Source organism: Vicugna pacos, chromosome 1, assembly GCF_048564905.1.
Source record: "Vicugna pacos chromosome 1, VicPac4, whole genome shotgun sequence".
In the NCBI taxonomy this organism is placed as follows: Eukaryota; Metazoa; Chordata; class Mammalia; order Artiodactyla; family Camelidae; genus Vicugna; species Vicugna pacos.
Window position 1 is genome coordinate 71,932,246 of NC_132987.1, and position 14,585 is coordinate 71,946,830.

At 33.5% G+C, this 14,585-nt stretch overlaps 1 protein-coding gene across 11 annotated transcripts in view; it reads left to right on the top strand.

Moving 5' to 3' along the window:
* Positions 1-14,585, top strand: part of ZBTB20 (zinc finger and BTB domain containing 20) — a 730,245-nt gene that overhangs the window by 71,896 nt on the left and 643,764 nt on the right. For 8 of the 11 annotated variants that reach the window (XM_072964827.1, XM_072964854.1, XM_072964836.1 and 5 more), the window contains one exon: positions 5,803-5,874. The exons of the other annotated variants lie outside the window; for them this stretch is intronic. The gene's annotated coding sequence lies outside the window, so the exon portion shown is untranslated. The remainder of the gene's footprint in view (positions 1-5,802; positions 5,875-14,585) is intronic. 11 annotated transcript variants of the gene reach the window in all.

Sequence of the window (14,585 nt, forward strand, 5' to 3'; positions counted from 1 at the left end):
TATTACATCCCTATTACTTATTTATCTTGTAACTGCTAGTTTATACCTTTTGACCACCTACATCCAGTTCTGCTCCCACCCCCCCCCCCCACCTTTGATAACTACAAATTTGATCTTTTTCTACAAGTTTATTTATTTATTTATTTATTTAGGAAGTGTAATTGATCTACAATCCTACATTACTTCTTGGCACACGACATAGTAATTTGATATTTCTATACATTACAAAATGACCACTGTGATTAGTCTAGTTACCATCTGTCACCATTGAAAAATACTACATTATTATTGACTATATTCCCCATGCTGTACATTTCATCCCCATGACTCATTTATTTTGTAACTGGAAGTTTGTACCTCTTAATCTCCCTCGCCTATTTGTTTCCTCCCCCCTTACCCCTCCCTCTCTGGCAACCACCTGTTTGTTCTTTGTATCTGTGACTCTGTTTCTGTTCTGTTATGTTTGTATATTTGTTTTGTTTTTTAGATTCCACACATAAGTGAAATCATACAGTATTTGTCTTTCTCTGACTTATTTCACTTAGCATAATACACTCTAGGTCCATCCATGTTGTCACAAATGACAGGATTTCATTTTTTAATGGCTTAATATTCAGCCACTCTACATCTTTTGATTGGAGCATTTAGTTCATTTACATTTAAAGTAATTATTAATAGGTATGTACTTACTGATATTTTGTTAGTTGTTTTCTGATTGTTTTTGTAGTTCTTTTTTTGTCACTTTCTTCTTTTGCTTTCTTCCCTTGTGATTTGATGACTATCTTCAGTGTTATGTTTGGGTTCCTTTCTCTTCTTTAACTGTGTATCTATTACAGATTTTTGGCTTGTGGTTATGTGAATAACAATATATATGATTATTTTAAGTTGATAATCTATTAAGTTCAAAAGCATTTTTAATCCCCTTCCCACATTTAATATTTTTGACATCATAGTTTACATCTTTTTGTTTTGTGTATCCTTTAGCTACTTATTGTGGATATAGGTGATTTTATTATTTTAGTCTTTTAACCTTCTTACCAGCTTTATAAATGGTTGATATACTACAATTATTGTATGTTTGCCTTTACCAGTGAGATTTGTCCTTTCATAATTTTCGTATTTTCTGTTGTGGCCTTTTCTTTTCCACTTAGAGAAGTCTCTTTAACATTTCTTGTAAGATGGTTTAGTGGTGCTAAACTCACAACTTTTGCTTACCTGTAAAACTCTTTATCTCTCCCTGAAATTTGAATGATAACCATGCAGAGTAGAGTATTCATCACTTTACTAATTATTTTTTTTCATCACTTTAAATATAACGTACCACTCCCTTCTGGCTTGTAAAGTTTCTGCTGGAAAGTCAGCTGACAGTCCTATGGGAGTTCCTTTGTATAGAACTAGTTGCTTTTCTCTTGATGCTTTTAATATTCTCTATCTTTAATTTTTACCATTTTAATTACAGTGTGTCTTGGTGTGAATCTGTTTGGTTTGATCTTGTTTAGAACTCTGTGGGCTTCCTGGACCTAGATTTCTGTTTTCTTTCCTAGGTTACGGAAGTTTTCATCTACTATTGTTTCAAACAGGTTCTCTGCCGTTATTTTTCTCTTCTCCTTCTGGGACCCTTATAATGCAATTGTTTAGTATGCTTGATGTTGTCTCAGAGGTCTCTTAAACTGTCTATTTTTTTTTAATTCTTTTTAATTTTTTTCTGTTTGGCTTGGGTGATTTTTTCACTACTCTGTCTTTCAGTTTGCTGATTCATTCCTCTTTATCGTCTAATCTACTGTTGATTCCTTCTGGTATATTTTGTATTTCATTTATTTTATTCTTCAGCTCTGTTCGGTACTTCTTTGTATTTTGTAACTCTTTGTTCCACTGTGTTTATTCATTTTTCCACTGTGTTTATCCATTCTTCTCCAGAGTTCTTGAGCATCTTTAAGATCATTACCTTGAATTCTTTATCAGATAGATTGCTTATCTCTACTTACTTTGCTTAGTTATTTCTTCTGGGGTTTTATCTTTTTCCTTTGTTTGAAACATATTCCTCTGTCTCCTCATTTTGCTTAATTCTCTGTTTATTTATATGTATTAGGTAAGTCAGTTACAGTTCTCAACCTTGGAGAAGTGGGCTTTTGGAGGAGACGTCCTTTGAGGCCCAGCAGCACACTCCCTTCTGGTCACCAGGGCTCTATGATTTAAGGGTACCCCAATATGGGCTGAGTGAGCTGTTCTCTTGTGGTGAGACCAACTACTGTGGTTGCACTGGTAGGCAGGATTTGCCCCTAGCCTGTTTGACTGCCAGGCTCTGCCTCTTACTGAGGCTACCTGCCACAGGTGGATGAAGCCAGGTCACAGCACGGCTGGCTCAGGGGCCCAGGGGCCCCACTGGTGCAGCCCCTTGATATCTGAAATTTTAGGTGGTGGATTAAGGTGTTTCTGTAACTGGCCTGGGATGCAATGCTAAACTTCAGGCAAGTAAGGTGACTTTAGTGCCTAATAGTCTTCGGAGTATCATGGAACATGAGGTTGTTATGTAGAAGAAATGAACAATAAGGTGTATGTTAGTGCTCAATGATGCTGTTTCCATTTGGTTTAGAAGCAAGTTTGGATATCATTACAATATGAAAGTCAATAATTTGATCAAAGTCCTAGCTAAGAAAGTTCTAATTTCTCTGTTTGGTGAGACGTGTAGGGGACAATCTAAAGATAATAATAACAACAGAAATATCTATTTTACTTGTTTTTCAAATAGTGTATTTTTTGTTATATTGAAAATTTTTGTTATGTTATCCATTGAATGACTTAGTAGATGCTCAAATGAAGATCAAATTGATGTTCTGTATAAAAATCTGCTGGATATATATACATATATATATATATACACACACACACATGCTTTTTAAAAATATGTATTTATGACATTTTGACTAAGTTGATCAGCTATATTAATAAATTTCATTGAATTATCTGGCTTATCAAATAGTAGATAAGTTATTGCTGCTTTAGTTTTTTGGCCTGGTGTTATCTATAGTTTCATTTAATCATTCATTCATTCATTCCCTAGGCACCTATTATGTTGGGGTTTGTATTTGACACAGTAGAGAATGCAGAGATGATTAAGACATGGCCTCTGACTACTAAAATTTGTAGTCTAGTGGCTATTGTATAAAAAAATTCTTAGATTTGGCCTTTACTGTAAAAATGTGTTGATCCCTTAATTATTTCAAGCCCAAAGATCTGACTGCTATTGTTATGATCAGATATTTAATTTGTGTCTTCAGTGTTCTGGATGCTGAATTTAATGTACTACCAATACCTTTAAATAGACTGTAATACCCAAAAGATAACATAAAATATTATAAATATAAATATGAAATATTTTGGTAAGCCAAATTTTATTAAAAACTTTTTATAGAGTTAATACTGGTTTTTAATCACATCACCCTCTTCCCTTTAATCTGATTCTTTCTTTATTTGAGAGAAGAGATGGGAAAGGGCAATTGTCAGTTGGTAGTGAAAATCCAATGTAAATTGAAAACCCAAAAGAAGCCTCTTGATTTCTACCTGGTTTCTAACTCAAAAGAGTGCAAGTTTAGGAGCCTCCAGAGATGAAGATGGAGAGATACACAGGTGCTACCAATGAAGTACCTTGTATATGCCATGCTAAAGATCTAGAAAGGAGGTGGAATCCACCAAAGGGTTTTATGTAAGGAAATGGCTCCTTAGTTCTGTTGGAAAAAAACATTTGAGCAACTGAGTGTAGAAGAAAGGTTGTAAAGAGAAGAGACTAGAGTCTGTGAGCCCAGTTAGCAGACAATTAATGGTGATCAGGATGAAGTACGATGAAGGCCTGAATTAAAATAGTATCTGTGAATCTGTGAGGAACATCAAGAAAGCTGGATGCACGAGATTTTTAGGAGATAGAATTGATAAAATTTGGGGACTATCTCGATGGAGGGGTGGAGGTTGGTTGCTGTTAAGGAAAAAGAAGTTTAGGATGACTCTCAAGTGTTTTGCTTGAGTACCTGGGTGGTGCTATTCATGGAGGAAAAGTTTATTTTAGAAGAAGCAAGTCAGGCTGATGTCAGGGAGAGTGTGAAGGTTGGAGATAAAGAAGGATATAAATAACTCAGTTGACTTCAAACATCAATCTACTTTGCTTGGAGGAAATATGATGTGATCCTGTGACCTGAAGGAGTAAAACTTAGGGTGAGCCTGGCATGTTGAAGTAGGCTAAGGAGACTGAGTTTCATGGGAGAGTATTGATTAGGAGTTTTGGTGGAAAATAGAAAGTTTGGAATCATATTTATTCTTGGAGTCTTTTTTCTCAGATTTTCTATAATGGCAGCTTTCCTCCATTTTGTTAACCAAAAGTTAGACTGCCTTATTCAAATGTCTTAGCTTTATGATGTGTCTGGGAGTCTTTGGAGGGTAGGAACTTTAAAGAGCTATCTATATGAGGAGGCAGTATGGTAATGAACGCAAATTCAAGTACCAACTGTATGAATTGCTAGTTAAATAACCTTGCATAAACCTCTTAACTTTTTGAGTTTCCATTTTTCTCACTTCTAAAATAAGAGGATTGAATCAGATGATCTCTAAGAAGCCCTTTAACAGTAAAACCCCTAAGATTTTATAACCCTATAAGTGGCATAATTATACCTGTAGGATTAACATCTTAGAAACTTTAACAACAGAATTCTAGTTAAACCTGGTGATTGAACACATGTTTTCCCTTGTTCTTTCCTAGTAAGGGACTAAAAGTGTGAGTAAAAGACTAAAACAAAGGGAAGAGGAAGCAACATATGAAAGACATACAATTTTTGGAAGATGTAAAGTGGATGAAGGAATTAGCAGAACTGGGAAAGCTAAATACAAGTGCCTGGAGAGTGTTGTGCCAAGGAGAAAGCAAGCCAGTTCATGCTCCAGAACTGGCTCAAGGATTGATGGAAGTACTTCCTGTAGAAGACAATAGCTGAAGTAAAAATGTATTATAATTAATATCCTCAGAGAGATAGGAGAAGATAGCACTTTCATGAAAGATGGGAGGGTGACATAAAAAAAGGAATAATCAGAGAATAAGTGCTTATAATAGCTGAAACAACTTCAATAGGATTGAAAATTTCCTGAAAATAGAGCAAAAAGTCAGATAAGTGGAAAGTAGGAGAGAAAAAAATCAGACAGTCTAACAAGCCAAAAATCTGACTTAACAGCAGTTTCAGAAAACATGGGAGAGCAAAGAAAATGATAAGGAAGAGATTAGCCTCAAATTATATTATAAACTTTTTCAAAACTGAAAGGCATGAGTTTCTACTTTGAAAAGGTCTTCTGGGTGCCCATAAAAAATGTACAGCAGAAAATATTTTTTCTTTTTTTTCTTTTAATTTTATCTATGTGAGATAATGAATGATAGCTGAACCTGTTGCCATAACCATTTAACAATATATGTAAATCATACCATCATGCTGTAGGCCTTAAACTTACACTGCAATGTATGCCATTTATTTCTCAATAAAACTGAAAAAAATGTAAAGTAGATCTATGTTAAGTACATAACTGAAAAATTTCAGACTACCAATATGGATGATGATAAGAGCTTCTAGACAGGAAATATAAGGATGGTATCTGATTTCTTAATGTCAACATTCAAAGCTAGAAGATGTGTCTTCAAAGTTCTGAGGGAAAGTTACTTTGAACTCGTAATTTTGTACCCAGTCAAACTATTAATTAGATGTGAGGGTAAAAAAAAATACATTTTTTAGATGCATGATCCACAAAATTTACCCTCTATGGTTGCTTTCTCAGGAATCTGTTGGAGGCTGTGCTACATCCAAATGAGGAGAAGCTGAGGAGAAAGAGAGGCAGAGGGTTCAGGAAGTAAGTGCTGAAAATGAGATGAGAAAGGTGAAGGGAAGCTCCTGGACAACAACTGTGCATTGATCTTAAGAATAATCTGTCCTTAGTTGAGCAGAAAGATAGGAAACTCCAGAAAGGGATGTATTCAGAAGGAAGAGTTGAAATTGATAGAATGCTTCATGGTTAAGGGTGTGAACTATATTCAGAGAGGTTTTACATTTCTATTGCAGAGTTTGGGAATGAGTGGGCAAGTGGCAATATTCACTCTAGGAGGGAAAATCTACTACTTAAGGAAGGAAATGTATTAAAAATGTACTAGTTGACTGAATACTGGGAATATGAAAGAAAGGGAAATATGTGGTATAAGAGAGCTAAGATTTTATCTTCCATGATAGGAAATTAATAGATTATGTCTATAGTTTACAAATAAAAAATAAGAATATAAGCATATTACTTAGAGATAAAGAGATTAAACACTAGAAATAACTTTGGCAAGGGATCTCAAAGATTGGAATATGCACTGCTGTTTTTTTTTTTAATATTGTGATACTATTCAACTTATTTAAAAATTCTAACAGTATTTTAGATTTTGATTTTTCAGCTAGAAGAGTAACTCTAGATGAAGTGTACATTATGCTAGTTATCTGGGGGAATTAAATAGTTTACACCTTGGCATTGCTGAAATTTAGACAATTCTGTCTTTTGAGAATAAGTATTATTTAGAGGGTTTTCCTCTTTTTCTGATAAGGTACGTTACCATGTAAAAGCTATGGAGTTAAATCTAAAAGTTGTCACAATTCTTATGTTTCAGTTATGTGTTCCAAATAAAAGAAAGTCATTAACTACTGATAGATAAGGAGAGATAGAAAAAAACAAAAGTAAAATTTCATTTGATTTGGTAGGTAGTTACCTAAGACAAATTAAACAGCTCATTTGTTAAACAAAGAATAGCTTTCCTTCATTCCAAGTAATGTCTAAATACTTAGGATTTTTTTTTTCTATTCAAAACTTTACATGGCTAGTTCATGCATTCTTGTGGAATGCTTTTAACTGTTCACTGACTCATTACCTATTCATCTACAGTTAATGTAAAACCACTTTTGTTGTGGTTTACAAAAATATGGAGGTTATGTGATTCAGTGCACGCACTTCAGAATTTAGATTATCTTTCAATAATCAAAAACATGCTTTGCCAAAAATTCCCATATGAGTGTGCTCAAAATATCAAGTGCCTTTTGAAGTTTTTAAATAAGAAACTCCAACAACAGAACCTAACAGCAAACAAACAAACAAAAACCCAAAACATGTCTTTGTAAACAAAAGTGTTCAGCAGACATCCTTAAACCTCCTTGAGAGAATTTTTAGAATATAAGAGAGGCAGAGACAGAGATCGAGGTAGAAAAGAAGGAAATTTCTCCTTGAATTTTTTTTTTTTAAACCAAGGACATTTGGTGTTGAAAGGAGAAAGAAGAGAGGAGAAATGAAGAAAGAACATGATTTGTCTCAGCGACTTATTTTATAATTGATTGTAGCTTATAAAGGTTTTCATTGATAGTTGTATGGGAGGGAGAATTCTAAGTTTCAATGCTGACACTTTGAAGAGTTGCCCTGTTGTTGCAGCTGCTTGGGCAGCCTTGCTCAAACATCAATGGTGCATTGTGGCAGCTTGCTCGGCTTCCCTGTTTCTGATGGACGTTCTCCAGGCAGTGAAGGGCAAAGGGGCTGGCAATGCTGGTAACTGGCATAATAGAAGTTGTTGGACCAGTTTGGAGTGTATGTGTGTGAACTGAACACTTAATGACAGATTCTGTATTATGGTCAGTCTAAGCTCAGGGTGAGAAAATACTTTCTGGTCAATTAATAGACATGGTAATATATATTTTTATATTTTCTTTCTATGGCATAGAGTGCATATTATTTAGTTTTTGTGAAGTGGTTGGTAGAAAAGACTGTTTATGACCTGAAAGAAAATTCAGTATATACTTAGACATAGCTCCACTAAAATATTTCCATCATAAAATAATTGACTTTTCTTCTTTATAATAATTATTGATTTTTAGGAGATCTCAATGAATATTTCTTTCCATTATCTGTGAAAATCTGCTCTAAAATTTTTCAGCTCTCTTTTCTGTATATCCAGTAACATTATAATTTAGTCTTTTAGAATCACAAGATTTGAGAAGGACTGTGATAAAGTCACTCATACTGAACAGATAGGGCCATTACTTGGAAGAATATGACATAATGTTAGGAGGTGAGACAAAGGAGGAAGACATGACAAACATTGATTTTTTTTTTCTCTGCTAAGAGGAATAAAATTGGAACAAGGGAATGGAAATCAATGACTGAACTGGTTAGTAAGAGACCATTTAGATGAATTTAAAATCAAATCTCACAAGTTTGGTGGGTTTTTTCCAGAATGATAATATCCCTATTTTTGAAAAAAAAAATCCTGCCCATTTATATAATGTGTGTTTTTCAGAGCATTGTCAATATATATATTTCACTAGATCCTTACGGTGATCCTAAGAAGTAAGGGGGAATGATTATTCCCATTTTATAGATGAGGAAACAGAAAAGTAAGCAACTAAAGAATTTTGAATAGTAGGTACTAGGTCAGACCTTTATTAAAACTCATTTAATATGCACTATACCAAAGATGCTGTTATCTCCATTTATAGATGTGTTAACTGAAATTAAGTGTTTTTCAAGCCATAGAGCTGTCCATCAAAGCACCTGGAATCCAAACTTAAGGACTTTTGCTCTGAAACCTATGCTTTTCCACTTAAATTCACAACCTCCAGATATGATCACATTTGGAGAGCTGGAAGGTATAAAATCTTAAAGATGAATTCTGTAATCTACAGAGTTAATTTTGTTTATCTCCAGCAAAATTCTGAAATGAACTATTGAATAGGTTATTTGTGAACATGTAGAAACCAAGGTTTTATTTTTAAGAGCCATATCATTATTTCACCAAGAGCAAATCATGTCATACTAATCTCATTTTTCTTTTTGATAATGTAAACTAGGTCTTAGATAAGAAAATGTTCCAAGCATATGTATCTTGATGTAAGCAAAGGATTTGCAATATAATGGCAGTAGGTTTAAGTATATTCATAAACTATTTGAAAAAAAATTTTAGAAAGTCATGCTTGATTTTGTTTGCTTGTTTTTCACAAATGTTTATTAATGAGCTACTTAAGAAAACACACTTTCAGCTTGGATATAAGAGAAATAATTCCTATAGAGGTGCATTTTTAACCAGACCTTGAATTATGAATAAGATATCTATATAAAGAAATAGGGAAAAGTTTTACAAGTAATACATTAGCTCACATTTGTTGACTATATACTCTGTTCTGTATATTCCTCAAAACAATCCTTTTGAGATAGATTCTGCATTATTATCTCTATTTTATTTTATTTTTTTTAACATTTTTTATTGATTTATAATCATTTTACAATGTTGTGTCAAATTCCAGTGTTCAGCACAATTTTTCAGTCATTCATGGATTTTTTTTAACATTTTTTATTGATTCATAATCATTTTACAGTGTTGTGTCAAATTCCAGTGTTCAGCACAATTTTTCAGTCATTCATGGACATATACACACTCATTGTCACATTTTTTTCTCTGTGAGTTATCATAACATTTTGTGTATATTTCCTTGTGCTATACAGTGTAATCTTGTTTACCTATTCTACAATTTTAAAATCCCAGTCTATCCCTTCCCACCCTCCACCCCCCTGGTAACCACAAGTCTGTATTCTCTGTCTGTGAGTCTATTTCTGTCCTGTATTTATGCTTTGTTTTTGTTTGTTTGTTTTTTTTTTGTTTTTGTTTTTTAGATTCCACATATGAGCGATCTCATATGGTATTTATCTTTCTCTTTCTGGCTTACTTCACTTAGAATGACATTCTCCAGGAGCATCCATGTTGCTGCAAATGGCATTATGTTGTCGGTTTTTATGGCTGAATAGAATTCCATTGTATAAATATACCACATCTTCTTTATCCAGTCACCTGTTGATGGACATTTAGGCTGTTTCCATGTTTTAGCTATTGTAAATAGTGCTGCTATGAACATTGGGGTGCAGGTGTTTCTATTTTAAAAATAATAACACTAAGGTACAGGCAGTTTAAGTGTAAGTCGCTTTATAAACTTTTAGAGTCAGGATTTGAACTTAAGCAGTTTACCCTAGAGTCTGTACTCTTAAGAAACAGAATTAAGAAAATGGGTGTTAAGAGAAAGTTGTTTGGTAATGATACACAATTAAGTATGGCTAGAACATAGGTATGCCTAGAAGAAAATATTAAGTGATGTCTTTGATGTTGTCATCAGTTATTCTACATATTAGTAATTTGGATGAGATGATAAGGAATTGTAATAAAATTTCTAGATTATTCAAATATAGACTTTAGTAGGAAGAAGTTTAATTTTTGTTTCAAAATAGTACAAACAACATAAACAGGTACCACATGAAAGACATGGTTCTTGAAAATAAACCTTGAAATTTGTATGAGACAAGAGAAAGAGGCAGATATTTTAAGAACTAATGCTGTGTTCTGTTGCACTGAAAGAATTATGTTTTGTGTCTGGATGTACTTTCTTGACCATGATGCAGAGAAGGGAAACCTAAAAAAGGTACAATGATTACACTGAGTTGAGAAGGCAGAAATTAAAGTTTGGAGAGTCTTAGGAAGTGGAATTAGGGATAGAGTACTGGAGGAGTGAGAGATATGAGGCACTGCCTTGAAGATGCTGCTGAGTACTAAACTGTATGTACCTTGGGTAAACTTCTAGGAGGTTGCACAAAATACAGAGGACTGAAAGATGAACCACTCCAAGAGCTTATGCTAGGGTTGGAGGTGTCTGAGTTTTGTTCAGTCAAATTTGAGAGACCTTGTTAATAGCCTGGGGAATGAGATCCCAAAAGCATCACCCTTTTTAGTAGGGCTTAACGAGCTCTTGAGTGAGGCCACTCTAGACCTTTCCTTACAGAGCTTAAGACTCAAAAGGACCAAACTGATTTACAAGCTATTAAACAGCATTCCAGAAGAATGTCTAACACTTCTTAAAGGAATTAAAAATTAGCATTTTATAATGTTGTTTTCCTATGATTCTGGGTTGAGTTTTGCTTTCTGTGGTTCTAATTGAGTTTTGCAGTAGCTTTTGTTTTATTGTTACTCTTTTCTGTAGCTAAAACTACACAGTGATATTCTAGCCATAGGTTCATATCAGATGACCTATTGATCAGAACTGGCATCTGTACATAAAAAAATTTTGTCAAAAAGTTGTCTAAGTTACATGCCAACTAGCCTATATTTATAAAGTTAAATATCCTTTACTATTTATGGCATGTATTATAGAAGGTGAAATAAAAGTCAGAAACCACTGGGAGATTCAGAGGATCAATCTATGAATGCACATATTACCAAGTTATTTTAACTTGTAAAATGTTTTATAAATTGTTTTTACATAAAAGTGTAATAATAGTTTTAGTTTCTAAGAGTAGATGGAAGAGAGCTTAATTCATTCACTCCCTCATATAATCATGCAGTTATCAAATTCCATACATGCCCTGAAATAGATAACTCTGATTATAAGTCCGTAGATTCCCTACTTTATCACCTACTTTGGGGGAGAGCTTTGGATTCAATAGAAAATCCAATTACTTATTTAACTTGCTAATTTAGTAACATATGTATCATTAAAATGTCACATAAAATATTTGAATTACTAATATTATTTTTGAATCCTAATTTTATGAACTAGTTTTATTCATATTTTTCACATAAATTTTTAAAATTAGTATCTTTTTCAAAGTTTTCTGAAGCACATGTTCAATTTTATCTGTTATTTCAGTTATAGCATGTTTTAAATCCAAGTAGAATACTGTCACCTAAAATTTTATTACAAGACACAAATACTGTTTTTGTAACAGTAGGAGATTATTGTTAACACTTGTCCCTTAAGTATTTATTTTTGACCTCTATGATATAACTATATACTTTTTTTTTTTGCTTTTCTAAATGATCTTTGAAAAACTTACTTACATTGGTATCTAATACTTGCAAGTTTTGAGTAAAATTGCCAGGAAGAAATATTAAACTTGTATCAAAACTTTCTGCCTCCATTTTAAAGTGTTCTGTCAGAATGACTGGTAAGACCATCCAGACCAATAATGACTGAGGTTATTTCTAGATAATACAGCTTTCCTGAATACTGCTTTGTTGTTTAAAATAAGTAATTGGATGTGTGCCTGGTAAATGGAGCCTCTCTTCTGAGAAATTATGCTGAGAAAACATTTTGCCTTATATTCTGAAATATACTACATTTTATCAATACCTCCTATTTGTCTAGATGCTGGAGATAAAAAAGTAATCACCAAATATTCTTTGTCTTCAAAGAACATGTGGCATAGAGGGGGAGACAGGCAGGTCATTGGACATGTGTCATACTGTATCCTAATTGCCATAGACACAAGTTACTACAGAGTGGTATGGAGGCACTTAACCCAAGCCAGAGAAGGCTTCCTGTAGGATATAATGGCTAAGATGGCATTGAAAACGTGAATTGAAGTTAGCTAGAGGTAGAAGTATTAAGGATATTGTAGGAAGAGGAAGTAGCTTGTCCAAAAGTGTAGAGGTTTAAAAATAAAAGTGTATGACAGGTTCATGAGCGTGCAGGCACTTCAATATGGCAAAAGTGAAGTTTTCTGGTGAGAGTACATGTACATGTGAAAAATGAATTTGTATAAGTAAACTAGAAAATGCATGAATTTTTGTAAATGCCTTTTTAGTCTTTAATATATACTCTTTTGTAGGTCATTCAAAAATTACTATTTTAAGACAGGTGTTTAAGAAATGCTCAATTAAAATGAAACTAAAAAATAAAAAATAGAGTCACATCTTTATAAACAAAGGGCAGATCATTGATTTTGCTTCCTATATGTATGAACAAAGACTAATGGATGACCTTTCATAGTAGTCCTTAATACTCTGTGAGAGTAGCAATTGTGAATTTGATTCATTTTGTGAAGCTTATGGTTGCTTTGAAATGTACACAGTAATAATCATCTCAACATTTGTTTTAATTAAGCCAAGATTATTTATCTTACCCGAAATGACAGACACTTCTGTTGGGATATTATGGTAATTATCATTATGATTTATCAATATAATCATATGAACCTAAGGCCCTGGCTTTGGCATAGGATTACACCACATTAAGTAGGCAGGCCCTGAGATGGTCTTGAAATGGGATATTGCACAGGCGTGTGTGGGAACTTTGTCTTAACCAGATTAATTCAGGAATAAAAGTCTAATTGGATTGAAATAGAAATAATAGATTTTCCTTGTGTGTGTATAGATATTCTTCAAATAAAAGGAGAATTGGCATTTGATAGAGAAAATCTTATCAGCTACTAGTAATTATTTATTTTGTTTATTCCAATGTCAGGATTATACTATCTCTGGGATCAGGGAATTACCATAACTCCAGGTAGCTGCATAGGCAGCAAACATCGTAAGCACTCAATTCCACATGCATAAGGTAAACTTACATATGGGAGCAAGCTATTCACTACCACTTAAATTACAATCTGTTTTTGTTGAGTAAATTGTGATAACATTTTGACACAGCTTAAGCTTTGTGTTTCTAAGTGTTTCCTATAAAATATAATAATTCAAACCATGTATCAGAAAACACTCAGAATTTAAAAACTAGAGAAAAAATTGTAGTCTGTGCTTTTGAGTACTTTTTTTTCCTAAGGAAATTTTGGTTGCAGTATGTGTGGAGTAAGTAAATTCAGCAGGGGAAGTGTGGGAGGTAGCTTCTTCATGTTATATTTGTCAACCAAACAAGCCTTATAGAACATCCATATTTAGGGCAAAATGTCTAGTGTTCATAAAAGCAGAACCTCTTACAATATTCTTTTAATGAGTAGGAAGAAGTTATTTCCACTTCAGACATTATATCAGTATGGCAGTAGGAAAAAAATGAACAATTGATGAAAGTTGATACCATGAAAAAAGGAAAGACCTATTGGTTTTGAAAGAACCTGCACTGCATATTTACCATCATTTTCTTGGTTCTATTGCCATACCTTCCTAGGCGTCTCATTTTGCAGTGTGCTTAAGTTGTGGTACTGTGACTGGAGTGTATGATCGTTAGAAGGTGGGCATTTACATAAGAATTTGTATCTTTAAGCGTCACACACATGCATGAGCTTGCTGTAAAAATAAAACAAACATTTAGAAATAAAATCTACTGAAATCATATCTACAGTGTGATATTCTGTTTTGCTTGTTTGTTTGAGCTATTGCTCAAAAGATCCTTTTCAGATGCCACATAAGCCATTTTAACCAGGGAAGGCCACATTTATACAGACCAGACTGTGTATCTGAGTTTTATTACTCAAGAGATCCATTGAATGTGATTATGGCTGGTGTTTTCTTTCACAATATTTCATAATAAGGTATGTGGATGAAGCATGTTTTTCAGTCACAGATGATGACACTGAGGATTGTTTATGATGTGAATGAGTTGCTTATTTTTGAAAGTTTTTCAATTACTTAAAGTAGTTTTCTTATGTATAGTAAAGATCTGCCGCAGCTGCATCATCTGTCCTAACTCAGACTTCTGGGCTTTGTCCTTTAGAACAGTATTTTCCTGATATGTTGCCTGTCATCCTGGCAATTTATCAAGAGGCCTATGGATTTTGAT